We start from the raw sequence: 26,782 nt of genomic DNA on the forward strand, positions 1-26,782 counted from the left end.
GGGGCCTTGGTCCGGGGCTGAAGAGTCTGGGGTCCTGGATCCAAAGAAATCCATATGGGGACCTGTGGAAGGAAATCCAGGGCCCCTGGCCAGGCTGACTGGTCGGTAGGGTGATGTTTTGGCCGCGGGACCTTATATAATAACTGTCCCCCGGCTGTGACATTACCCTGCTGGCTAGTTTGGCGTGGGGCTGGTTCTTAAAATACGGGGGTCCCCTTGTCATTTTGTCTCCCGTATTTTGGGAACCAGCCCCGGACCTGGAGCCTAGGGCTGGTTTTAAAAAATCGGGGAACCCCTATTTGCCCTATTTGATTTTTTATTACCAGCCCGGCTCTTTCAGCCTGGTGCTGGTTACGGCTGTGGGGGGGACCCCACGCCATTTTTTTCATTTATTTTTCTATTTTTTAAACACTGAAGCCTGCACGGACCTGACTGATCCATGCAGGCTAAAGCCAAATACGACTGGAAAATAAAGTGTATTTTCCTGCCGTATTTGGCCGGCCATTCGCGTCCGTTTCACACCAATTAGCGGCCATATTTTTAATATGGCCACTTAGTAAATCAGGAACCACCATTCTTTGGAATAGTGATTTCTGTCGTATTCTAACGATGGTGTAATCATTCGTATTTGTAAATACAAATACGAATGTCCCATCAATACAAAAATTCGTATTTTTGGCATATAAGAATACACCAAAAAAAAAAAATCGTATTTTCGTATGCAAATACGATTTTTTTTTCCCGAATTCAGCTTCGTAAATTTCCCCCTATATGTCTGTTTTTCCTCTGCCTTATATGTGTAATAAATGTTTATAAACTTAACGGTTTAATTTGCACATCTATCTTAAGCTACAGCCCCATTCATTACCGCTCTTCTTTTCCTTGTTAGGTCAGATACACCCCAGGATGACACGGATCGCGGACCACTGAGGTTTATGCACATCTAATGACATAGCATGCGACCACACATCACATTGGACAATGGGCCCAATTCTGGTATGTTCGGTCCCCTGCGTATTCGCACCGGGGACTGATGTTTGAGCTCTGCGCATGGGCAGACAAATTTGTCGACTTGCACAGTCAACGCTGAGTCCTTATGCCGTGGGGGGGGGGGATTGGTGCTTGGACACGAATTGATGGAGGTAGGCAGGGGGCGTTTTCCTGGGCAGACCCACAAATCGGTGCCCCCAGAAAAACGCTGGCCATCCCCATGGGAACGCAGGCCTGCACCTTCCTTTCGGGGGGCGGGTGGCTGAGCTTGAGTACCTATTGGCCAGTGTGTACCCAACCTGACTTCCATTTGGACCTAGGAGACCATTTTGATTGACCAGATAACACTGACCGTGTCTTAACCCTTTGAGTGCCAACATCTCTGTGAGAGATATGGAAATTATCAGTTAACAATGCCGGCGTCAATTACATGTTATATAAATTCATCCATTCGCATGCAGGTGCGGATATTCGTGCAGCAGGGGGCGGGCAATCACTCGTCCCGCGGGCTGCGTTTTCCCAATCGCAAAGCAGTGAAAGAAAGAATCAGGCCCTATGTGCCCAAAGCCTCCCCTGGGCCACTTGGATTCTACAGGTTTTGGTGCCTGAATGTGTTAGCTGAATTTTGGCTGGAAGTCCCCTCTTTCCTGTCCGATGTGGTCTTCACCTCAGGCATAACAGCTTCTGGAGGTTTTTAATGACGGTGTATCCCGACAAAGCAGCCAAAACGGGGAAAAAAGCTATGATACCAAACCATGAACAAAGCCTTTCAACAGCCGTTACCTATAGCCTGGCGCTTACACCTCCACCGACTGCATGCCATCACACAGCTTACACCTCCACTGACTGGATGCCATCACACAGCTTACACCTCCACTGACTGGATGCCATCACACAGCTTACACCTCCACCGACTGCATGCCATCACACAGCTTACACCTCCACCGACTGCATGCCATCACACAGCTTACACCTCCACTGACTGCATGCCATCACACAGCTTCCACCTCCACTGACTGCATGCCATCACACAGCTTACACCTCTACAGACTGCATGCCATCACACAGCTTACACCTCCACTGACTGCATGCCATCACACAGCTTACACCTCCACTGACTGCATGCCATCACACAGCTTACACCTCCACTGACTGGATGCCATCACACAGCTTACACCTCCACTGACTGGATGCCATCACACAGCTTACACCTCCACTGACTGCATGCCATCACACAGCTTACACCTCCACCGACTGCATGCCATCACACAGCTTACACCTCCACTGACTGCATGCCACCACACAGCTTACACCTCCACTGACTGGATGCCATCACACAGCTTACACCTCCACTGACTGCATGCCATCACACAGCTTACACCTCCACTGACTGCATGCCATCACACAGCTTACGCCTCCACTGACTGGATGCCATCACACAGCTTCCACCTCCACTGACTGCATGCCATCACACAGCTTACACCTCTACAGACTGCATGCCATCACACAGCTTACACCTCCACTGACTGCATGCCATCACACAGCTTACACCTCCACTGACTGGATGCCATCACACAGCTTACACCTCCACTGACTGGATGCCATCACACAGCTTACACCTCCACCGACTGCATGCCATCACACAGCTTACACCTCCACCGACTGCATGCCATCACACAGCTTACGCCTCCACTGACTGGATGCCATCACACAGCTTCCACCTCCTCTGACTGCATGCCATCACACAGCTTACACCTCTACAGACTGCATGCCATCACACAGCTTACACCTCCACTGACTGCATGCCATCACACAGCTTACACCTCCACTGACTGCATGCCATCACACAGCTTACACCTCCACTGACTGGATGCCATCACACAGCTTACACCTCCACTGACTGGATGCCATCACACAGCTTACACCTCCACTGACTGCATGCCATCACACAGCTTACACCTCCACCGACTGCATGCCATCACACAGCTTACACCTCCACTGACTGCATGCCACCACACAGCTTACACCTCCACTGACTGGATGCCATCACACAGCTTACACCTCCACTGACTGCATGCCATCACACAGCTTACACCTCCACTGACTGCATGCCATCACACAGCTTACGCCTCCACTGACTGGATGCCATCACACAGCTTCCACCTCCACTGACTGCATGCCATCACACAGCTTACACCTCTACAGACTGCATGCCATCACACAGCTTACACCTCCACTGACTGCATGCCATCACACAGCTTACACCTCCACTGACTGGATGCCATCACACAGCTTACACCTCCACTGACTGGATGCCATCACACAGCTTACACCTCCACCGACTGCATGCCATCACACAGCTTACACCTCCACCGACTGCATGCCATCACACAGCTTACGCCTCCACTGACTGGATGCCATCACACAGCTTCCACCTCCACTGACTGCATGCCATCACACAGCTTACACCTCTACAGACTGCATGCCATCACACAGCTTACACCTCCACTGACTGCATGCCATCACACAGCTTACACCTCCACTGACTGCATGCCATCACACAGCTTACACCTCCACTGACTGGATGCCATCACACAGCTTACACCTCCACTGACTGGATGCCATCACACAGCTTACACCTCCACTGACTGCATGCCATCACACAGCTTACACCTCCACCGACTGCATGCCATCACACAGCTTACGCCTCCACCGACTGGATGCCATCACACAGCTTCCACCTCCACTGACTGCATGCCATCACACAGCTTACACCTCCACTGACTGCATGCCATCACACAGCTTACACCTCCACTGACTGCATGCCATCACACAGCTTCCACCTCCACTGACTGCATGCCATCACACAGCTTCCACCTCCACTGACTGCATGCCATCTCACAGCTTACACCTCCACTGACTGCATGCCATCACACAGCTTACGCCTCCACTGACTGCATGCCATCACACAGCTTACACCTCCACCGACTGCATGCCATCACACAGCTTCCACCTCCACTGACTGCATGCCATCACACAGCTTACACCTCCACCGACTGCATGCCATCACACAGCTTACATCTCCACTGACTGCATGCCATCACACAGCTTACACCTCCACAGACTGGATGCCATCACACAGCTTACACCTCCACCGACTGCATGCCATCACACAGCTTACACCTCCACAGACTGGATGCCATCACACAGCTTACACCTCCACTGACTGCATGCCATCTCACAGCTTACACCTCCACAGACTGGATGCCATCACACAGCTTACACCTCCACTGACTGCATGCCATCACCAGCTTACACCTCCACTGACTGCATGCCATCACACAGCTTACACCTCCACCGACTGGAAGCCACCACACAGCTTACACCTCCACAGACTGGATGCCATCACACAGCTTACACCTCCACTGACTGCATGCCATCACACAGCTTACACCTCCACTGACTACATGCCATCACACAGCTTACACCTCCACTGACTGCATGCCATCACACAGCTTACACCTCCACCGACTGCATGCCATCACACAGCTTACACCTCCACCGACTGCATGCCATCACACAGCTTACACCTCCACCGACTGCATGCCATCACACAGCTTACACCTCCACCGACTGCATGCCATCACACAGCTTACACCTCCACCGACTGCATGCCATCACACAGCTTACACCTCCACCGACTGCATGCCATCACACAGCTTACACCTCCACCGACTGCATGCCATCACACAGTTTACACCTCCACTGACTGCATGCCACCACACAGCTTACACCTCCACTGACTGCACGCCATCACACAGCTTACACCTCTACAGACTGCATGCCATCACACAGCTTACACCTCCACTGACTGCATGCCATCACACAGTTTACACCTCCACTGACTGCATGCCACCACACAGCTTACACCTCCACCGACTGCATGCCATCACACAGCTTACACCTCCACTGACTGCATGCCATCACACAGTTTACACCTCCACTGACTGCATGCCACCACACAGCTTACACCTCCACCGACTGCATGCCATCACACAGCTTACACCTCCACTGAATGCACGCCATCACACAGCTTACACCTCTACAGACTGCATGCCATCACACAGCTTACACCTCCACTGACTGCATGCCATCACACAGCTTACACCTCCACTGACTGCATGCCATCACACAGCTTACACCTCCACCGACTGGAAGCCATCACACAGCTTACACCTCCACAGACTGCATGCCATCACACAGCTCACACCTCCACTGACTGCATGCCATCACACAGCTTACACCTCCACCGACTGCATGCCATCACACAGCTTACACCTCCACCGACTGCATGCCATCACACAGTTTACACCTCCACTGACTGCATGCCATCACACAGCTTACACCTCCACCGACTGCACGCCATCACACAGCTTACGCCTCCACTGACTGCATGCCATCACACAGCTTACACCTCCACAGACAGCATGCCATCACACAGCTTACACCTCCACTGACTGCATGCCATCACACAGCTTACACCTCCACCGACTGCATGCCATCACACAGCTTACACCTCCACTGACTGCATGCCATCACACAGCTTACACCTCCACAGACTGCATGCCATCACACAGCTTACACCTCCACTGACTGGATGCCATCACACAGCTTCCACCTCCACTGACTGCATGCCATCACACAGCTTACGCTTCCACCGACTGGATGCCATCACACAGCTTACACCTCCACTGACTACATGCCATCACATAGCTTACACCTCCACTGACTGGACACCATCACACAGCTTACACCTCCACTGACTGCATGCCATCACACAGCTTACGCCTCCACTGACTGCATGCCATCACACAGCTTACACCTCCACTGACTGCATGCCATCACACAGCTCACACCTCAACCGACTGGTAACCATCACACAGCTCACACCTCCACCGACTGGAAGCCATCACACAGCTCACACCTCCACCGACTGCATGCCATCACACAGCTTACACCTCCACTGACTGCACGCCATCACACAGCTTACACCTCCACTGACTGCACGCCATCACACAGCTTACACCTCCACCGACTGCATGCCATCACACAGCTTACACCTCCACCGACTGCATGCCATCACACAGCTTACAACTCCACCGACTGCATGCCATCACACAGCTTACACCTCCACCGACTGCATGCCATCACACAGCTTACACCTCCACCGACTGCATGCCATCACACAGCTTACGCCTCCACCGACTGCATGCCATCACACAGCTTACGCCTCCACTGACTGCATGCCATCACACAGCTTACACCTCCACAGACTGCATGCCATCACACAGCTTACACCTCCACCGACTGCATGCCATCACACAGCTTACACCTCCACTGTCTGCATGCCATCACACAGCTTACACCTCCACAGACTGCATGCCATCACACAGCTTACACCTCCACAGACTGCATGCCATCACACAGCTTACACCTCCACTGACTGCATGCCATCACACAGCTTACACCTCTACAGACTGCATGCCATCACACAGCTTACACCTCCACCGACTGCATGCCATCACACAGCTTACACCTCCACCGACTGCATGACATCACACAGCTTACACCTCCACAGACTGCATGCCATCACACAGCTTACACCTCCACTGACTGGATGCCATCACACAGCTTACACCTCCACTGACTGCATGCCATCACACAGCTTACGCTTCCACTGACTGGATGCCATCACACAGCTTACACCTCCACTGACTACATGCCATCACACAGCTTACACCTCCACTGACTGGACGCCATCACACAGCTTACACCTCCACTGACTGCACGCCATCACACAGCTTACACCTCCACTGACTGCACGCCATCACACAGCTTACACCTCCACTGACTGCACGCCATCACACAGCTTACACCTCCACGGACAGCATGCCATCTCACAGCTTACACCTCCATGGACAGCATGCCATCTCACAGCTTACACCTCCACCGACTGCATACCATCACACAGCTTAGACCTCCACTGACTGCATGCCATCACACAGCTTACACCTCCACTGACTGCATGCCATCACACAGCTTACACCTCCACTGACTGGATGCCATCACACAGCTTACACCTCCACTGACTGCATGCCATCACACAGCTTACACCTCCACAGACTGCATGCCATCACACAGCTTACACCTCCACAGACTGCATGCCATCACACAGCTTACACCTCCACTGACTGGATGCCATCACACAGCTTACACCTCCACTGACTGCATGCCATCACACAGCTTACGCTTCCACTGACTGGATGCCATCACACAGCTTACACCTCCACTGACTACATGCCATCACACAGCTTACACCTCCACGGACTGCATGCCATCACACAGCTTACACCTCCACCGACTGCATGCCATCACACAGCTTACACCTCCACCGACTGCATGCCATCACACAGCTTACACCTCCACCGACTGCATGCCATCTCACAGCTTACACCTCCACCGACTGCATGCCATCACACAGCTTACACCTCCACTGACTGCATGCCATCACACAGCTTACACCTCCACTGACTGCAAGCCATCACACAGCTTACACCTCCACTGACTGCATACCATCACACAGCTTACACCTCCACTGACTGCATGCCATCACACAGCTTACACCTCCACTGACTGCATGCCATCACACAGCTTACACCTCAACTGACTGGATGCCATCACACAGCTTACACCTCCACTGACTGCATGCCATCACACAGCTTACACCTCCACTGACTGCATGCCATCACACAGCTTACACCTCCACTGACTGCATGCCATCACACAGCTTACACCTCCACTGACTGCATGCCATCACACAGCTTACGCCTCCACTGACTGCATGCCATCACACATCAGCTTAAAAATGGGTAAAGCTTCAGATTGTTACCACCCACTTTGTTTTATCACTGTTTCCAATTGCAAAGCGCAATGAAATATGCTGCACTATATAAGGAACTGTAAATAAATAATAAAAATTATATATTAAAATTATATATATACATACAGAATGTCCAATAAATGCGCAAAAGTCCACTGTAAACTTGTAGATCTGTCCAAATGTAATTTGTCCATGTGTAGTGCAGCTAGATCTCCAATCTATGCCCATAGATAGAGTACATGCAGGAAAATATAGGAGAAGCGCACAAGGAGCATAAAATAGACAATACTGAATGTAATAAAGCTCGCATACATGTGTATTTAAAGATGCAAGTGTCAGTGTAACAGCAATTATAAATGTAAAGCTGGGTACACATATGTACAATTTCATTTTTCTTGCGACCGTTCGATCGACCGAATACACGTTCGGCCGTCCGAAACATACGACGATCTGCGCGTACACATATGTACAATTTTACTTGCGACGTCCGATGTACTCCCGTCCAAACAATCGCAAGAAAAAGATTGTACCACCGTACACACTCTCCCGTTCTGGCTATTCGCACGATAAAAATGTACACAACATTATCATAATGGGCTGGATTAAAAGAGCATACCAAAACGAGGCGTGATCACGGAACAAAGAATCGTTCGTGTAGTACAGTGAATAGAGCCGTGACTATTCAGATCCATTGCTAGCTGTGCAGGATATACGTACGTTCGTTCGTCTATCGGTGCATTTGGGCCTTTTTAATTATGAGCTTGAGGAGAAGGAAGGCTCGTGCGTGCATTTTGGCTGCTATGGCCATTAGATTGCAGGCTATTAAAAAAAGAAAAAGGACCAAGAATCGGAGCTGCTGGACCAGAGACTGGCTTCTGAGGAGAGACACCTTCTCCCACATGCCATTGCTACAGGAGATACGGGAGAACAATCCTGATGATTTCAGAAATTATCTCCGTATGGATGACGCTACCTTCATGGAGCTGCTGACACTGGTTACCCCTTTAATAGAGAGAGAGGACACCTATTTCAGGAGGCCTATTTCTGCAGAGCAGAGACTGGTGGCAACGCTGCGTTACCTGGCAACAGGCAGGACCCTTGCCGACCTGAGATTCACCACCGCAATATCATCTCAAGCGCTGGGGTTGATAATACCAGACACCTGTGATGCCATCGTCCAAGTTCTACAGGACAAATACATGAAGGTAAATATGGAAATTACATACATGTCCCCCATATGTATAGCTGTGCACATACCTGTACCCTATATGTATATCTTTACAATGCCTGTTAATTTAAACTTTTACACCAGTGGGTGGGGGGTCATTTTGATAAGGCGGGTAATAGCTTTGAGGCTGCAATGGGGGAGGGCTGATGGGTCTAAAATCAACCCAACAGATTATTAATACGCATATACTTTTATATTGCAGTTTCCATCGACCAAGGAGGAGTGGCAAAATATTGCACGTGATTTCCGTGATCTTTGGAATTTCCCTAATTGTGGTGGAGCTATCGATGGCAAACACGTCAGAATCATGCCCCCTGCAAAGAGTGGCTCTTTTTATTATAACTATAAGGGGTTCTTCAGCATTGTTCTAATGGCCATCGCTAATGCTCGATACGAGTTTATATTTGTGGACATTGGGAAAAATGGTAGAGTTTCAGATGGAGGAGCCCTGGAGAATACCTTTTTCCACGACCAACTGAAAAAAAATGAACTGAATCTGCCAGAGCGGACTGAAAATGAGCACGGTTTGAACTTTGTTTTTGTGGCGGATGAGGCCTTTGCATTGCACCCTAATGTCCTTAAACCCTACCCACAAAGGGCACTGAACAGGGAACGGCGCATTTTTAACTATCGCCTGTCACGTGCCAGGCGAGTGGTTGAAAATGCGTTTGGGATTCTGAGTAATAAATTCAGAATTTTTCACAGTGCCATCAATCTGCGCCTAGATAAGATTGACAAAGTGGTGCTGGCCTGGTGTGTGCTGCACAACTACATGCGCAGAAAAGCGGTGCACACACAACAACTGGGGGCTACAGTGGACGACAGCCAAGTTGTTGACGAGCCTATTGGTCTGACAGCTTTGGCAAATAATTTAAACACCAGAAATGCATCAACGCAAGCAAAGTTGTCAAGAGACGAGTACTTGAATTATTTCAATGGTGTTGGGGCTGTGGAGTGGCAGAATGACATGATTGCTTGAAAATATACATTTTTGTCATTGTAAATATATTGTTTTTTGGTGTGTACTAATCAATATTTTGCCAATAAAATTTGTATACTCACAGTTCTACACAAGTTGTCCTCTGCGTCTTCTTGCAGCAAGGAGGGGGAGGTGGAGGCCGAATCACGGCAAGTGAGTGGTAGTACTCAGGTGCCAGGCATTCCTGGAGGGCACAATGCCACGACACCTGAAGTGCAGACTGTACCCAGTACTGGTGTTTATGTACTAGCAAGTAGTTGCTCCACCACACCTATTTCTATGCCAATTTCTCCTGGTACTTTTGTACAGTCTCCAGGAGCAATACATGAAGGTAAATATTGAAACAACATGCATGTACCCCATATGTATATCTTTGCCCTATAGTCAACCTGCATGGTAAATGATATTTTCACACGGACACCAACTAGATTAGAGAATTTTTAATTTTTATATAAATTATTAACTTATAAACTTATAACAAATATAACATAAATAACAAGGAAATAAATAATAAAGAAATACTTAAACATAAAAATATTTAAACTATATTATTAAAACAATAATGCAATTAAATAAACTATATAAAATATTTACATCTGGTGGTAAACTTGTCCCACCCCATAATCCCCTGTATCCATCGGTGGTTGGGAGGGAGATGGACTTTCCACTAAACTCTGGAAGGGGCCACCAGGTGGACCTGGTGGGAGTGTATTAGTCAACGTTGCCGGTTGGTGCTGCCTTTGCCCAGTTGGTGGCTGGAAATGTTGGTAGTGCGGATATTGCACCGGGTGAAATACCGCTTGTTGGGGTATAGGGGCAGGGCTGATGGGTTGAAATTCAACCCTAGGCAGAGGGGTCTCATCGGTGAGCCGTGTGTGCCGGGACAGAGTCCCCACACGGGCCCGGTACAGCGTTTCATAAAATATGCGCTCTACCTCCACCCTTGTAGCCGGGTCTAACTTTCTTAAATTGTCAGCCAATACACTCCCCACCCGGTCCGCATCATCCTCCTCCATGGTCATCAATCTGTTGGCAGACTCCAGGATCTTGGTGGTTGCCACGTCCGCAGCATCTGGAGTCTGCCTCGGCCTTTTGCGCCCTCTTCTTGATGGCGCTTCTGCTGGAGGTTGAGCGCTTGTTTGCGGTTCAGCGCTGGTCGTGGCGGTTGGTGTGGGGGTGGAGCAGAGGGCCGGTGAAGGCAGCTGTGATGCCACCTCCAGCGATGCCGAAGATTCCTCCTCGGCAAATAGCGATGGCTGTAACAAAACAAGATGACAATGATGTATCACTATCGATTTTTAAGACTTCCATATATTTTTATATCTACGCAGAAGAACGCAGCCCACACACCACCATGTTGCTGCCATGGATGAAAGTGAGCTAGTTGAAGAGGCGTTATGACTGGCATCTCTGGAAATTAATTATTTAGATACCAGACATACCAAATACTAATTTAAATACCAGAAATGCATCTATGCGTGCTAAATTAACCAGGGATGAATACATGCAGTATTTTATTGGTGTTGGCGCTGTGGATTGGCAGAATGCTATTATTTCGTTAATTTTAGACAACAAAAAAATATTACAATAATCCGCGCCAGAAAGACTACAACAGTGTAGATACCAGGGATTACCAATGCCAACCAAAAGTTCCAAATACAAAAAATGTGGTAAATGCACTTGCGATGTCTGAATATTGATCACTGTGTTCTCAGGCGGATAACAGTATACCTCCACCACTGAGAAGAACCAGAATTAGGGCCACAGAGAAGGTCAAATTGACGATGTATAACCAAAAGGGGGGGTATCGCCCCCTGCAACTGACCTCTCTGTTGTGCCCAACAGAGAGGTCAGTTGCAGGGGGCGATACCCCCCCTTTTCATTTTACATGTTCACAATTTTTATACTGTACTTGCTGTTATATTTATCTGGTTTAAAAAAAAAAATTTAAAATAAAATACGTCTACTTACTGTGCCGCAAATGGTGTCATCAGAAAGCTCTTGGTTGCACGCGGAGGTGGAGGGGGCAGGCTGGTTCCTTGTAGTGTTGCTGACCGAATCCCTGGGCAGCTCCTGGTCCACCGTGAAGGCCAGCAGGTCGTAGTACCACAGCCTGGGCACATAGACTTGGTCTGCCCCTGCCCCAGACCGCTTTGAGGACTCCACCTTATTTAGTTCCTTTTTAAATACGGTCCTCATATTAGCGATCCGAGTCCGGACCCACTCTACATTTGCTGTGGGGTAGTAGGTCTGGCTCACCCTCACCAGCTCCTCCAGAGCAGATAGCCTCTTCTGCCGATTCGAATGGTCTTTGGATTTGGTATTCCAGAGACAATTCTGATCCCTGTAGGCCTCAATGAAGTCCTTCATAAATTCGACATTTTTTTCTGCCATGGTTGAATTTCTGTTCCAAAAAATAAAATAAAAAGGCATATTATTTTCTTGATACACAAAGCACACCATAAACCATTTAATGTACAGGTGTTCAGTCTGTGGGCCACTAGATATACTGTAGCTATAGTACAGGAGTTGAAACTCTGTGGGACATAGGATACACGGTCACTACAAGCCCCAGCATACCCATGGCCCACAGATTGAAGTCCCTGTCATAGAAAACTACACATTTTGTTTTAATACTCACCGAAAGAAATGTCGATAAATAGTCCGGAAAATTCGCAGCGCAGCTCCGATCACTCGAACAGCAACGACGGAATATTCTTTCGTGCTGAACGTGGCTTGAAACACAGTGATTGGATGAGCGCAGGAATCTCCGCCCCACTCACGTGCTTCGCGTCACACAGACACGGGACATCGAGGAGCCATGTCGGAGGGTCTGGCGCCACCGCATATGGGGGAGGCCAGTAAAGCACCTTTGTTTTCCAATTCAGCACTGATAACAACAGATAAAGAAATCGCTGAGAGACAGGACAACAAGGAGAAAAAAGTGACGCGCGCATCCGCCATGTCATCTGCAGAGGTGGAACTGATGGTCAAAATGCTGGATAGAAGGGACTACGATTGTTCGAGAAAAACATACCCCAAGACAAATTATAGAAAAGAAATTATTATGCAGCGTGTATGCAAGGAGATAAAGGAGAAGTTTGGGAAAAGAAGGTCCAAATACCAGCTACAAAAACGGTGGTCGGACCTGAAGCACAAGGAGCAGGCCAAGCTCAAGAAAATTCGTGGAATTATTAAAAGAAGTGAGTCCAATGCCCTAGGTGGCTTTATTAATATATTGTCTTGATCCATTACATTTTGTGTGTTTTGCTGACATGTTGCTTGTTTTTACTCAGAGGAAATCCAATCCAGGAGAAGACATGAGGAAGGCAGAGACAGGGCCTCCAACCTAAAAATAAAGAAGGAGAGTACAACAGGTAAGGTTTTGTACCAGCACACCAACAGAACAACACATGTTTTATACACACAACAAGGGGTAGTAATATGTCACTTTACCTTGTCACTGTAGATGATATCCAGGCTGCGCAGCCGATGGAAGGGACCACAGAGGGCCACCAAGTGATTGCGATCACCAGCAGTGTAGATGGTGAGTGTATACTGCAAATCATCTTTATGGGATAGTGACGTATCATTTGTGGAAAGGTAAACATTTCTTTATCTGTACTTATTATAGATATCATCGAGATTTCAGATGTCAGTGCAAAGGGGGAGAAGAACACACCATCACCTGACACGTCCAGCGACGAAAGCACAATGCAAGAAAACATGACACAAGTCCATAAATGTCTACAAGAACTAAGCGGGAAAGTCCATACCGTAGCCCAAAAAATTACGAAAATCCAAAAAGGCGTAGCAGTAGTACACTCTTTATATGAAAAAATTTATAACGGTTTGCATTATAAAGTAAAAAAATAGTTTGTGTACTTTATTTTACTTTTTTCTCCTTCTTGTTTATTTGGAGGCCAGCAGCATGCACCTTAAAATGGTGCATGTCATGGCAAGCAGTCCCACGGCAGCAATGCATCACATGTGAGCAGGCCGGGATGTTCCCATGTGATGCGTTGCTGCCGTGGGACCGCTTTCCACTACATACACCACCATGTTCAAATGTGTTTTTATGTTTTTTGGGTGGGTGGGCTTTCCTGCTAAACCTTCACACGTGGCACTTATGTCATGGCAAGCAGTCCCACGGCAGCAATGCATCACATGTGAGCAGGCCGGGATGTTCCCATGTGATGCGTTGCTGCCGTGGGACCGCTTTCCACTACATACACCACCATGTTCAAATGTGTTTTTATGTTTTTTGGGTGGGTGGGCTTTCCTGCTAAACCTTCACACGTGGCACTTATGTCATGGCAAGCAGTCCCACGGCAGCAATGCATCACATGTGAGCAGGCCGGGATGTTCCCATGTGATGCGTTGCTGCCGTGGGACCGCTTTCCACTACATACACCACCATGTTCAAATGTGTTTTTATGTTTTTTGGGTGGGTGGGCTTTCCTGCTAAACCTTCACACGTGGCACTTATGTCATGGCAAGCAGTCCCACGGCAGCAATGCATCACATGTGAGCAGGCCGAGATGTTCCCATGTGATGCGTTGCTGCCGTGGGACCGCTTTCCACTACATACACCACCATGTTCAAATGTGTTTTTATGTTTTTTGGGTGGGTGGGCTTTCCTGCTACACCTTCACACGTGGCACTTATGTCATGGCAAGCAGTCCCACGGCAGCAATGCATCACATGTGAGCAGGCTGGGATGTTCCCATGTGATGCGTTGCTGCCGTGGGACCGCTTTCCACTACATACACCACCATGTTCAAATGTGTTTTTATGTTTTTTGGGTGGGTGGGCGTTCCTGCTACACCTTCACGCAAGCACCTGTATGTGATACTCTGTTCAGGTCCGACCACCCAAATAAACAAAGTGTTCACAGTATTTTTTGTCAGTATTTCTTAATAAATGTTAAGTGTTTATGCAGAACAATGAACATCACATATCTATCTATCTATCTATCTATCTATCTTCTATAACTATATCTGTCAGGAATGCACACACAACGATTATTTATTTCAAAAGGAATGCACACACAACGAATATTCTTTAACAGCATGGCGCGGAAAGTACGGGGGAGAAGACTTCCTGTTGTTTACATGCTGCGCTGATGGAGGGATGACGCAGCTAGTCAACACCCACATGGGCGTGCTGCTTTTGGGAGGAATGATCGCAGGAACGGGCTGCATATCGATCGAATGTGCGTACACATGTCACTTTTCTTTCGATATGGAGCCGTCCTGTCGGAAGAATATTAAGCAGCAAAGAACCTGCGACCGACCGACCGTGGACGGCCAAGAGCGTTTTTGGCCGTTTATCGATCGCAACGAAGGGATCGGGACAGCGTACACATATATACAATCGAACGGCCGTTCGTCCGCAGATCGGAAGAACGGCCCGACGATTGTACATATGTGTACCCAGCTTAAGAGTCACCCAGGCGGCCACAAATCTTAAGCCAGACGGCAGGATGCAGCAGCGTGCAGGCGGCTTGACCGGGAAACTAACAGATCAGGAGAAGACCACAGCGTCCGCATCAACAATGGAAACCCCTCTACGCATTTCGTCATCCAATGACTTCGTCAGGAGGCGTGTCAACTGGTATGCCGGCTCAGATTTAAATACCCACCCAGCATTCACTCGCAACAAAGGAGACACTTCTCATATCAGCACTAAAACTCAAAACTATGCATATATGAAAACAAATATAAATAACAACATTGAATAAATTAAACACATATATTGTAATAAAGAATAAAAATTATTAGAATCATTGTGCACAAAAAGACATACATATAAAAAATACAAAGTAAAAAGCCAAGAGAAAGACAGATGGACTTTCTCTTGGCTTTTTACTTTGTATTTTTTATTACAGGTCGAGTATCCCGTATCCGAATATCCGTTATCCGAATTATTCCGAAATACGGACATTCCAGAAAGTGAAAAAAAAACTTTTTTTTTGCTAAAAACTCACTGGGGACATATGTAACAGCACTACTGGGGACATGATATGTAACTGGCACTATATATGTGCAAGACAATGATTGCTTGGCATTCAAATTCAGTGCTGAGATAGTACACACATTTTGTTTCACGTTTTGAAACCTTGTTTTTTGAACAATTAAAATATGTTTGTGTGTATTTTATGTGGTAATAAAATATATTTGTGTGTATATTATGTGTTTATACAGCATAAATGCAAGATACTTCAAAATACATCATTGAAATATTAAAATATTCCGAAATACGGAATAATCCGTTATCCAAAATTCTCCTGGTCCCGAGCATTTTGGATACGGGATACTCAACCTGTAGTACACTTTATTATAATTTTTTGTTAATTATCTGTGTATGTACAGTATATTAATTCTACATATGATAGTATATTAATGCTTTTGATATTATAAATATACTATTGTAATTTTGTTTAAATACTTTTGGTCTACATGTGCAGTCTTATACCCCTTTTACACAGAGGCAAAAACCTGGGTTTTTGCTTCGTAGACCTGGGTCAGCGTCGGTGTAAAAGGGGTACTGGAATCCTACCCTGGTCCTGACCATGGTAGAACATGGGAAGGTGGTGGGGCAGTGTAAACGAGTAACCTGGGTTATTCGGACCCGTTCACTGCAATGGAAAATCTGGGAGATGCTCTCATCTCACAGCACCGGCTCAGGATAGTCATTACAACAAAAGCACCAGACTCACCAGAAAGTCGGAGAAGTCCGTTGTCCGTGGTTTACAGCTCGACCGGCCCTATGGAGGCGGAGAAGAGACCGGTCAGGACACAGTCCCATTGGATGGTGATCAGCAGGAGTTCAGCCATAACATTGTCTCACGTACCTTTTAAGGATTCGGTATGAAATGCCGGCGGTCGGAATGCTGACAAGGGGGGGCCGTGGATTGTCCCCCCTTGTGGGTTCGCTGCGCTTGCCACGCAGCGGGCCGGGGCCTCGCTACACTTGGCACACTATTTAATTCTCCCTCTATGGGTGTCGTGGAGGTATAGGCACCTAAAACACACAGTAATCAGTTACCCATAGTGCTACGTTTTAGTAATATTTTGTTTCCTTCACACAACTCATAGTCGCTTTACAGAAACCAAAAACGTGATACATTGGGCGGAGGATTCAGAAAGGACAAAGCTACAGTGAGAACACTATACTACTAGCAGAGGCAGCCATGTTAGGTACACTATGTAGGATTATTCTGGGTTGCATTGTTTACCCCTGGAAGAGATGACAGAAAATGGGAGGTTGCTGCCTTCCGATGCTAATGGGCATATTTACTAAAGTGCAGGCTTTCAGGAGTAAAGATGTCACCCATAGCAACTAGACTATATGATAAAAGGTGCTAAATAAGGATGACCATCGATGACTTGAAATCATCAATGGTTTATGTGCAATGTGGACTACTTTTGCCATCGATGTGGGAGAACCAGATGGTTTCCCTACACTGATGGCACAGGAGAACCGATGACGGGGGGCAGGACAGAGGAGAGCAGGGGCACCAGGCGAACAGAAGGGGGGGACAGAGGAGAATAGGGGCACCAGGCTGGGGGAAAGGACAGAGGAGAGCAGGGGCATCAGGCTGGCGGGGGTAGGACAGGGGAGAGCAGGGGCACCAGGCTGACGGGGGGCAGGACAGAGGAGAGCAGTGGCACCAAGCTGCCAGGGGGTGGCTGTCAGAGGAGAGCAGGGGCACCAGGCTGAGAGGAGAGCAGGGGCACCAGGCTGATGGGGGTAGGGGGGGGGGGGCACAGAGGAGAGCAGGGGCACCAGGCTGACAGGGGCAGGACAGAGGAGAGTGGTGGAACCAGGCTGATGGGGTTGGACATAGGAGAATGGGGGTACCAGGCTGACGGGGGCAGGACAGAGGAGAGTGGGGGCACCAGGCTGATGAGGCTGGACAGAGGAGAGTGGGGGCTTCAGGCTGACGGGGGCAGGACAGAGGAATACAGGGCACCATTCTGACAGGGCAACAAAGGTGGGCACAAGGAGCAGGATAGGAAGGGGGAATGGGCACCAGGCTGCCAGTGCAGGAAGGGGAATGGGCACCAGGCTGCCAGTGCAGGAAGGGGGGATGGGCACCAGGCTGCCAGTGAAGGGAGGGTGGATGGGCACCAGGCTGCCAGTGCAGGAAGGGGGATGGGCACCAGGGCCAGGCTGCCAGTGAAGGAAGTGGGGATGGGCTCCAGGCTGACAAGGCAGCAGGAGGAGGGGCTCCAATCCGACAGGGCAGGAAGGGGGGGGGCGCAGCCAGGGACACTGTGCGCATGCCCGAAACCCCGTTGTGCTTTTTTTTGTCAGCGGAGGGATCATCATTACCTCTCAGCGTCGCAACGCTGGGCGCGCGGTCATACATCCCTCCGCCTGTATAAATACAAAGGGCGCGGCCGCGGCTGGAAACACTCGGCGGGACGATGGGCAGAGAGGAGGAGAGGGGCGCTTGTGTTTGTTGCGTTCTGTCCCTGCGCGCGTGTGTTACCGGGGGGGGAGGAGGGGGGAATGTTCTGTACATAAAAAGCCAAATTATTAAGACTTTGTTTACCGTTCCCTCAAGAGTGAAGCGCTTTATATGTAAATACAGCTGTGTGGTATATAGCATACGCAAGAGATGGTGCAGGGCTGGGTCTATGATGTTGCACATACTGAATATCACTAATTTCTTCACATAATAGCTAAATCATTTCATTTTTCATCGATTTATAATCTATTTTTTTATTTCTAACCTTGTTTAAACCCATGTGCACTTTAGTTTATATTGTGCTGGCAGACTAATAAGTGCATTTGAATAAAAAAAACAAAAACAACTAAATGAAGCATCGGTACTCCCTTGCAGGGGTGCCCTCGGTTTGTGGTCTTAGGCCCAAAAGGCAAATCAAATGCAAGTGGCCCCTATCCTAAAATATGTGGGCAAACAAGTGAATCCTGTCCTTCACCACATCATCAAAACCTATGCATGGCATCTAAACAGTCTAATTGATTTTAAATATATATATTTTTTACATTTCTGTAAAAAAAATTCTGATAATACAGGGCGATGTGATCCGAAAAAGATAGGGAACTACTGTCATAGGCCATACTAGAGCTGCAGTGCTGTATTTCCATATTAACAAATGGTAAAGCGCAACGGAATCTGCTGCGCTATATGAGAAACTAAATAAATAAATGTGAGGCGCTTTAATTATGGGGATAGCAGAAAATAAAGTCTTAAAAATCAAGGGGGTTAGTTGTGTGACATCCAAACAAGAAACCAATTTATTTGGATGCACTCATCCCTCCAATAAAAAGATTTTCATGTTATACCGATCAAATCTTTCTCAAGCCTATTATTATATCTATATTTTATGTATATCAGGGGCATAGGATTGTACCTCTCATTCATAAATGTCCTATATATGGACTATTGGAACGAAGTATGAAACGTTTTAAAAATTGATAGAAAATTAAATGAAAAGAGAAAGAAAATAAGTGCTAAGAAAACTGATTAAAATCAATCTCATGTGCTGGCCTATAGACATTCTATGCAATAGGGCAGTGGATCCCACACTTTTTTAAATGATGGCGCACCCTAAAGTAGGGATGGGACATCGAAAGATCAACATTGGTTGCAAAACATCATTTAGACCTAAACATTGGTACTGTGAACCCGATGTTAACCGATGTTTTGATATTTTTTTAAAATAAACTGGTTACCAAAGCATATAATACACAAATAAGCTTCTTAAATGAATAATGAAATAATCCCTCTATTAAGTTTATCTTGTTGGAGGCTTACAGTTTATACACACACAATGGATATATGATTCATGTTTTGTGGTAAATCAAATTTGTTACGGAAGGAAAAAAACATGAAGCATTAACTATCAAAACTTTATTGCAACAACTCACAATCTGCTATTTTTACTGTACCTAGATTTTTAACTGTAGCAACAGGCTAATAACTTATGTTGTTCATAGAAAATAACAAAAAAACTGTACACACAGTGCAACATAGAACATACTACATTTTTGCTTAGAATAACCATCAGAACAAAGACGCTGGAGCCAGTGGAACTGCAAATTAATGTTTGAAACACATCTGCATTTGACAAACCAGCCCCCATCCCCTCCCTCAAATAGAAACTACTGTACCTGTCACTCAGTATCTGCAGCCGCTGTTACTAATAAATCACTGCACAGAAATAAACTGTGCAAATGTCTGCATCCACAACTGAATCAGGCCCTTTGTAAGGTGCTGTGATATGCTTGCTGCATAATAATACATCAATTGATAGATTGTAAGCTTGCGAGCAGGGCCCTCATACCTTTGACTGACTGTAAATACCCTGTTTGTTGTATCACTGTCTCCTATTGTAAAGCGCAAGTGAATATGCTGCGCTATATAAGAAACTATTAATAAATAAATAAATATGAAGGGAGTTCACCACAATGTCACTACTCGTGACTATCGTATTATACTGTTCATTCTAGCACCCACTTTCTTTGAAAACCCATGCAGTTCCTCTTCCCTGCCTGGAGTGTCACTGTCTGCTGTAGTGCTTCTAGCACAGTGTGGTCTGTATATCAGCACTGATATGCAAACCAGACCTGTGCTAGAAACACCACAGCAGACAGCGACAGTGACTCACTAACAGCACCAGTTGCAGTGAGGCAGGGGTGGGGCTGTCCTGTGTGCTGCTGCTGAATGGCTGGCCAGACTGTCTTTCACTGTCAGCTACCACCCACAGCAGCAGCACACAGCCACACACACATATGAAAGCCCAGCCAGCAGTGATACTGTCATGTTTGTTAATGTTTTATTTTATCAGTCTCAAGTTTTTAGTGAATATAAATCAAGGAGAGAGTGAGCTGGCTGCAAAGCATTGAAAGCAGCACATTGACACACAAAAGAAAAAACATTGGAAGATTGAGAAAAACATCGGGGGAGAAATCTAGCGATGATGACGAAACATTGGATCCTCAACATTGCAGGGTTAAACATCGAACATTGGAACCATAAATCCCATGTTAACGATGAAACATCATATGATTACCCATCCCTACCCTAAAGTATCAAGGCACCCCCAAGTCAAAAGGTTCTAATTGAGCATTTTATAAAAAAATCCATTTAATGAACTATATTGTTTTTATACGTCATCCTTGCAATTAGTTATGTGGTGAGGGACAAGATTGCCAGCCACTATCTATGAATTTGCCTATAAATAATTGTAATTGGTCCCAGACCACCAATCCAAGGCACCCTTGCAAGTGTCTCGAGGCACCCCAGGGTACACAAATATGTCCCGGCGTTCACTCATACCGTGAGTCGTACTCCTCATAGTGTGGCCTCAACAATTTACAGCATGTTGGGTAATGCCCCTTATAAAGTCTATATGCGTATTTATCAATGTGTCTTCATGTGAATGTCTTCACTTATAATTAATCACTAATATATCTTGATATTTCAATATGCGCGTGAGTCACATCAGCCTTTAGAATGTAAGCTCTCACAAGCAGGGCCCTCTCCTCATGCTATATATATATATATCGATCTATCTGCCATCCTAATAATTGCTTCAGTGTCCTGTCCCCTGATGGAGCTGTCTATTACATGTACTTTCCTAAATTGCCTTGTATTATAATTCGTTAATCAAATTTTTTTCTTTTTTGCTCATTTATGTATTGTTAGCGCTGCAGGACCCTTGTGGTTCCATATGAATAAACAATAATAATTATACACATTATAATGTGTTGGGTGATGTCGATAAGGTTATATATATATATATATATATATACGAACAGTTTTGTGCGGCACCTATATATATATATATATATATATATATATATATATATAATATATATACACACAGTTTGCGTGTAAGTCACACATATGCTCACAATTGTAAAGCGCAACGGAATCTGCTACACTATATAAGAAACTGTAAATAAATATGACTATTATTTTCCCATTCTATCAATTTTTAGATACTTGTCATGCTTCACTCCAATAGTGCTTATACAGGTTGAGTATCCCTTATCCAAAATGCTCGGGTCCGGAAGAATTTTGGATAACGGATCATTCCGTAATTTGGAATATTTTTATATTTGAATGAGGTATCTCGCTTTTATGTTGTATAAGCACTTCCAACACATGAAATACACAGAAATATATATATATATATATATATATATATTGTGCATGAAAGATGGTTTTTTTTTTTTTTTAAACATTGCTTTTTTTATTGAAAATTTTTCACAAATATATGTGGTACAGAAAGAAGAAAAGGGGGAAAACAATATGGGAGGCCAGGTGCAAATGAAATTACACAATTAAGGCCCAGTCGGTCCTTTACTAAATCAACCAAAATAACAAAATAGTTAAATATAATATAGATAGTCATCAATCTTAGTGGGGAGAATGTAATACAGATAGGTCAGTAGGAGAGCTGTATATAGTCGAATGTCCCATACGTTCTCTATATAGATTCCAGTCAAACCATTTAATAAGAATAGAAGATGGAGAGGAGGAATATATGGCCCCAGCCGTTTCAAACATGTAGTGTTTATGAATCTTATACTGAATAACTACCAAGGAAGGGATTGCCTCCATTTTCCAAAGCTGAGCAATGGCAGCCTTTGTTGCAATCAGGATGTGTCCCATAACGTATTTATCTACGATAGACAGTTGGCCGAGGTATAGGTGAAATAATGCTATAGCAGGGTCTACAGGGACGGTCACACCTATAATTGCATTTACCATTTGGAACACCTCACCCCAAAAAGGTTTGAGATGTGGACAAGCCCAGAAAATATGGTAGATCCCCCCCCCCACACACACACACATACACATTTTCTCCAGCAAAATTTGGATACAGTAGGCCAAATTTGATGTTTCCTATCTGGAGGGAAGTATGCTCTCTGTAACATTTCTTAGTGGTAATCATTTTCTCTTTAAGAATCCTGCCTAAGTCCCTCTCACTTAACTTGAAAATCTAATTTACTCTTTTTGTCTTCTAAGATTTGAAATTGGTACCACCAAGAGATTCCTCCCCTTTGTTAAGGCGAAAGAAGTTTGGCTTTAATGGAGGCTTGGAACACTGGTTTCTTCTGGGGAGTGGACAAGAAAGATTGAAGCCAATGTCGTATTTGTAAAAACGTGAAGAAATCCTGTTTCTGGATGGCGTAATGCGTTTGCAACTGAGAAAAGGACATTAAACCCTCCCCAGAAAACAGATCTATTATTGATTCTAACCCACTACTAATCCAGTTATCTAATGTCAAGTTCTGGATCAATAGCATTAATGTCTTTAATGACAAAAAGGGGATGGTAAGGATGCCTCCTCAGAAGCCGAGAACAATTTATGCCATACATCTAGCGTAGTCCTAATTGATGTACAGGGATATATCCATTTACACATAGTGGAGGGTGGCATCTACAATAGATCGTGAATGGGCACCGGGAAACTACTAGTTTCCAATAGAACCCATGGTTTTGGTGCTTCTACATGCGAAGTGGTATTTCTCAATATCAGGAAATGCTACTCCCCCTGCCAATTTAGACAAAACTAGAGTTTTACTTGCTATTATTGTTTTGAACCTTTCCATGTATATTTAAGTAAAATCCAGTTGAATCTATTGTATAGTTGTTTTGGGAGAAGGCGAGGTACAGTATGACTCGAAACAAATACATCAGTTTCGGCAGTGAAACCATTTTGGCTGCTGCTATCCTACCTAGCCATGACACCTCTTGTAGCATTTAGTCTCCAAGCAACCCCTCAAACACCTTTAACAATGGGCCTTAGTTAAACACAATTAAGTTATCCGCATTTGCCAGGTGTATCCCAATGTATTTCAAAGAGCGCCCCTGCCAGGCATATTTGTATGAATTTTTAAGGTTAGATAAAACCTCTGCAGGGATGTTAAAGGGGAGTGCCTCTGTTTTATTAGTATTCACTCTATAGTACGAGACCTCAGAATAGTACTGCAAAACTTTGTGCAGTACTGGCAAAGTGGACTCCGGATCGTGCAGGCACAGCAAGAGGTCATCTGCCTCCTATCAAGGGACCTTTAATTAGTTCCATCGTCCTATTCCATGCGCAAAAATAAGAGGGGACAGCGGGCATCCCTGTCACGTGCCATTAGAAATGTCAAATCCAGAGGAAAGGCAACCAGGGGAGGGGCAATTGGCTACTAGTTTGGCAAATATTTTTACATATGAGTTCAGAAGAGCTATTGGTCTATAATTCTGAACTGAAGATTGACACTTTCCCGGCTTGGGAATAGTGATAATTTGAGCTTGCAACATTTTTTTTTGGAAATTGTTTCAACGCGGAATCCTCGTTAAACACAGATAAAAGGACCGGTGCCAGCTTGTTTTTAAATGTTTTATAAAAATTAGACCGGTAGCCTCAGGGCCCGGAGCTTGGTCACTTGGCAAAGAGGCAATAACCTGGTCTACCACTTCCAATGTCCAAGGGGCATTGAGAGATAAACAGGCATCTGGTGACAACAAGGGGAGATGAAGATCGCTCAAAAATTTAGCTATGTCTAGATTAGCAGGTTAACTGGTGGAGGAATCATCCTTTAGATCAGGGGTGGGGAAACTCAGGCCCGGGGGCCATATGCGGCCCCCGTAGCCGGTCTGAGTGGCCTGCCCACTCGCCCGGCGGCTTTGCCGGGAGTCAAGTACAGGAGAATTCTCACAAGAGGTCGTTAGTTCTCGTTAGGACTGTCAGTCCTATTCAGCGGCAGCCGCTGGGACGTGGGACGGCTGCAGCAGGACAATTTGTACGAGAAATTTTTAAATATGGCCCGAAGGATTTTTTTCCCCATACAAACGGCCCTTGGCACAAAAAAGGTTCCCCACCCCTGCTTTAGATTGTAAAGCTTAGAGGCAAAAACATCTGCAATTTCATTAGGGTCAAAAACTTTCATGCCCTTGTCTGAGTGCACAGAGTAAATCTTTTCCTTTGTTTTTTACCTCTCAATTTTCTAGCAAACAGCCTGCTAGCATGTTTCCCGTATACATAGAACCTCTGATTTAAGTCTACTTAGGTTAAGTTGAATCTCATCTAAAAAGAAGACATTCCCTTGCAGCGCATAATGACTTAAATACAGTAAAGCAGTATCATGAGGGTGGGTTTTATGCTAAAGTTCAAGTTTAGCAACTTCAGATTCTGCCTGTTCAAATTTGATCCAAAAATATTTCTTAAGTTTAGCTGCTATCTGTATTGCAGACCCCCTAATCATGGATTTAAGAGCACACTAAAAGTTAAAGACAGTAGTTTCCTCGGGGGAGTTATCACTCAAATAGGATGGCTTGCTTAGCCTCTAATTGGGTGAGACTTTGTTTTCCCAAGCGCCAGGGTCCAGGGGTTGCACGCAAAACAAGGTTTTAAAACATGAAGCAAAGTTTATGTCCTATCTCAGACACAGACTTTGAATGCCTATGAGATGAAAATTGATAGATAGAGATTATTTGGTCCCTTTAACGATATTGGGTTAGTTGCCGTCCCTAGTTACAGATCCAATTGTGCAGAGTGTTGCGTCCCTAGGAGTGTGTATGCAGCCTGGCTTCTATGTTAGCCTGCAGGTTGGAGACCATCTGCTGTCTCATTAACCCTCAGTCTCTGATGATGCAAATACTGTATGTGGACATATTAATAGATGTGCAAATAATCTCCAATATGAGAGAAAAGTGACAACTGAAATAGCAGAAGCATATAGAAGGCTGTTGGGCACAGGGAAATTGATAGAAATTCTTAGAAAAGAATGATGGAGATGTGAATGTGAATCCAGCAACTTTAGGGACAATTGGTTTAAAATATTGGATGATTGTTCCCTAAGGCTGATGATGGAGTTGATTATTGCACAGAAAGGAGAGGAACTTCACAAACTAGAAGAAAACACGTAGCCAACTATAAGTCTCCAGATTGTAAATCGAAGGAGTACAAGGAACATAATTTTACAAAAAGTAGAGAAAAATGAGAGAATTGAGAAACAAAAAGAAAAAGAAGTATTTTATGGACATTATTGATAATAAAAAGGGATACAACATTAAATAACCAAAAAAAGAGAAACATCTGTTTAAATCGGATTTTATTTATGAAGATTCCCATACATGAAAATGGGAGAATCTGAGAAATGGTGAAAATGATTTTCCCTTGAATCCTATAAGGAAGGCAACTTCCGATTCCCATAGAAAAAAAGAGGCCTCCATTTAGAACTGGGAGAGGAGATGTAATATGAATGGAGACAAAAAGTATGCATATAGGAGGAATGAGGGGTATGTAAGGATACAGAACAGACCACTCGGAGGAGAATCATTTGTGGTTGAAGTAAACAGTATGGGACAATTGGAGGAAAGATTGCCGCGGCTTTGAAACTCAAAATAGATTTGGTTTCAAAGATTTATTGGGTTTTTCACAAAATAAAGAAGTACACAAATGTTCTAGTATTATCAGTTTCACAGGAAATGGTCATTGATGCTATAGTGCTTAACAGAGGATCTTCCTTGCCTTGTTAACAATATGTAAATAGGTGGTCCACACATATTATAACTGGACATATAAGGTTAATGTTGTTTGTCTCTGCAAATATCATGTCAAACATCGATAAATTTATACGATCCAACATATCGATAATATTC

This window comes from Crinia signifera, chromosome 2 (genome assembly GCF_055691185.1).
Source record: "Crinia signifera chromosome 2, ASM5569118v1, whole genome shotgun sequence".
NCBI lineage: Eukaryota > Metazoa > Chordata > Amphibia > Anura > Myobatrachidae > Crinia > Crinia signifera.